The sequence below is a fragment of the Microplitis demolitor genome, chromosome 8, assembly GCF_026212275.2.
Source record: "Microplitis demolitor isolate Queensland-Clemson2020A chromosome 8, iyMicDemo2.1a, whole genome shotgun sequence".
Classification (NCBI taxonomy): domain Eukaryota; kingdom Metazoa; phylum Arthropoda; class Insecta; order Hymenoptera; family Braconidae; genus Microplitis; species Microplitis demolitor.
Window position 1 is genome coordinate 19,797,506 of NC_068552.1, and position 3,937 is coordinate 19,801,442.

Consider the following 3,937-nt stretch of genomic DNA (forward strand, 5'->3'; position numbering starts at 1 on the left):
TTGATAACCAGTTTTTTAAAAATATTATGTTCCGTTTTAAAAAATATTTATTTTTAAATTGATGAGTGTAAATGTAGCAGATATGAGACAATTTATAAATTTGAAATAAATACAATTGTAAAAAATGCGCGTACTGAGTTTACATTTATGTAAGTGCATTTTTAAATTTTTACTCGACTTACATTTTATTCATTTATTACAAAATTTAAAAAATTTACAATTTTCTGCTCCACTTACCTTCATTTTAAATTGTTTTTTAGCGTAGTATAAGTGCAAATGAAATTCCATTAATTGATTTCAATTAGAGCATAAAGTTAACCTATAAACATTTCTATTGGATTGACTTCCAATTAGTTTCAATCAGAGTTGTTAATCAGGGTGACGTTTTTCAAACTTGTAATTTGGTACTCCAGTAAGTGTAAAATGCTGAAAAATGCTGACTTTAATTTTCGTTGTTTGTAATGTATATTTTTAGCTTTGGGTTTTCCTTTTTTTTAAATTTACCAAAAAAATATTTTTGTGTATTTTAAATTTCCATGAAATGGTTTTTTTTTCGGCTCAGCCTATCTAGGAAAAACGTAATCCAGGGGATCAAGCTGAGCATAAAAAAATAAATTGGATGTACTTTGAACGATACTATCGATAAAATTATGTTGACCATCAAGTGATGAATATAAAAAAAGGTAATACGAGATAGCAGTAGGTATACGAAAATAGAAAGAGAGATTGAATTATGAGTGGCGGTAAGTAGAGGAGAGCCATTCAAGAAGATTTTCATCGCTGAGATCTGGAGCCTTGGCCTATTTAAACGTTTTTTTTCCATTAGTGTTGCTTGGAGGACAACACTCATCCTTATATGATATTTCAGTGAGTTACGATTGGCTGCATTAAATCGAATTACCGCGAATTTAGCAAATTAGTGGGTGCTAGCACCCACCACTAACTAGCATTGTATATTTTGTCAGCTTACATTTAAACGTATAAGGACTACATGAAAACAGTGGCAATTTGCCATTCAAATTTTTAAAAAATTGAATCCTTGAAAGCCAATTCTCCAGATTTTATGATGATCATTTAAACATATAGTTTTTGTAATATGGAAAATGAAAAATAAATTCAAGGTACACTCCAGTGGACTTGGCAACCATAAATATAAAATTAAATTACTTGTTTATTTTTATAGCCTGATGAAAAAATAATATTGAGTTAATTTTCTAACAAAGATTAATTGATTTGAGTTTTTAAATACATCTGAGTTTTCATAAGACACCGAAATAATTTACATTCGAATCATATTGAACGTCGGATACTCTAATAATGTAAAATCTTCATGTAGTTATCGTGCTGAAATTAATGAAGGGTTAAATTGCTGTTGCTAAAATGAGATATTCCATCGGTTCCCAAGAGACCCATTGGTTGGATGGTTTTGTTTCTACATCTGCGAGTTGCCAATATTTGGGTAGTATATATATCATCAACAGGAAACTCCTCTCGAGAACTTCCGGGACCCATGTGATCCATCATACTCGCAATGCTTTTCAATCCATTGGAAATAAATCATATTCATATGTGAAAAACCAATTTAATCCACTTATCAAAAAAAAACATTATTTCAGATGAAATTGTTTGCGGTTTCGATGACAATAAAAATATCAGAGTGTAAACAGACAAATTATTAATGGTTGATATAATAACGCGTCATAGTGGGAATTCTGTTACACAATGTGGATGACACACAATTTGTTATTAAAATTTTCGCTTGTAATTTCCAATTATCGTATAACGAGCATCGATCCTGCTGCAAAATTTACGCTTTGTTATTATTATGCTTTCAGTTCTCTCCCACACTCAGTGGTCTCTGTGTTATATGTAGGTATATAGATATATGTGATGGGTTTTTAAAAAAAAAATTCGAATATCAGCGAGTTGAACCAGGCGAGCTTCCGCAATTATCCAGCTTATTATTATTTGGGCGAAAAAATAAAGATGAAAGGAGATAGACCAGAAAACAAAATGAAAATAAAGTCGAGTGTTGATTTTATTTTTTGCGTCGAAAAAAATTCACCGTCAAGATGCTTTGATAAAACATTTTTAAACAAAATGAGCTATCGATTATTTTGTTTATCAAAGTTTCAGGCTGACTTGTATCTAAAAAATTAATTAAAAAATTTATAATGATTTTTTACAGACATTGTTGATTTTTTTTTATTTATTCGCAGCAACTAAAGGTGACGTCAAAAAGAAAAAAAAGCTCCTGGAGGTATCCGATGTTGTTTCGGAGAGATAGCGCTGAGTTAAAAGGAGATGCGACATCCGGAAGAGCATGTAAGCCTGAGGGAAATTACTGAGTATGTAAAGACAGCTAGATCGCCGCACTCTGAGTTACATTTTTAGAGTTTTATAAATGTATTTTGCTATTATTTAAAAGTCACCTTTTGTGTAATTCTATAAAAATGTATTTTTTTTTTAACCCGATATTACTAATGACGTTACGTAAATCATAGTGCAGTAGCTTATTATTTAGTAAGTTAAGTTGGAAGCAACTTCGTTAAGCTTCGATAAATTACTTGCTTGACTTCACCACTTGATGTGCATTCTGATTGCTTTCATTTCCCTTCTACAATGACACCGTGACCTGGTGAACTCTCGCCCTCTTCTCGCCGAGTTTCTCACTTTAATATATATACCAACATAACTTCTCCTTTCAACGATATTTTTTAGTGAATTATTTTCAGGGATAAGGACACTTGAATTTATTTTTCCTTCCTCTGTTGGAAATTAAATTTCATACTTCTTTATACAGCCAACATTAAAAACACCTAGGTATACTTACGTTAACGAAAATTTTATTTTTCCATACTGATTATTATTTAATTTAATTTTTCAGCAACAGAAAAATCTTACGACCATGAGAATATTCAATATTGAGAGTAAATAGAAGAGTGGCCGACTAATATCCGCGTAACATGAAACGGCTGGATTACTTCAATGGATCAAGGATAGATGAAGAATAAAAATATATAACCTTTATTTATTTATTATAATATAGAGTAATAGCATAAAAATTTTATAAAAAAAAATTACTCCCATAGAGCTGGAATGAAAGTAAGACGTATAGAGTTACTATATTTAGACGTCAATGCTCACATATTGAAGATTTCATTCATCATTTTCATTCATACGTGTAAGTAGTCTTCTGAAGTACTCGGACAATCGTCTTGATACTTTTCACGCCCACCGATCAATAACATACTAGGAAATGAAAGATACCGGCTTTGATAAAAAAGTCCGCTAATGCTTGGATAAATTTTAAAAGAGAAGAAAAATTTTTTTTTTCATTAATCAATTATTCATTAAACTAGAGTAACCTATTAATAACAATATTATAATCATAAGCATCGAAAAAAAAAATTATTTTGCCCGCACAAAATCTCAGCAAACACTCAGACTCTTTTATTACTTCCTGACAGCTTTCAATAATCCAGATTATCAAATCTAAATATAAATTTATATGTTTTTTTTATTAGTATTATAAATCAATTTTTATAGATAGTCATCACTCATAAATTGAGTTATAGTCTTTAAGACTTTAACTCTATTAATATCGCGTATTTCAATTATTTGGTTTTATCTTCTCAATCTTCTTATTTCTTTTACTTACAAATTTGCTGTCATTATTATTATTATTATTATTATTATTATTATTATTATTATTATTATTATTATTATTATTATTATTATTATTATTATTATTATTATTAATATAGTAATACTTAACTCAACAGACTTTTACTTTCCACGTGGAGATACAAACTTGTACGCAACAAAAAGGAATACTTGTTTTAAGTGGGAGAAAAGATACGCGCCGGTCAGATACGAGCGTCGCGACGCTGAATGTAGGGAGGCGTTGACGCTTTCAGTCGGCACGCGACGACGC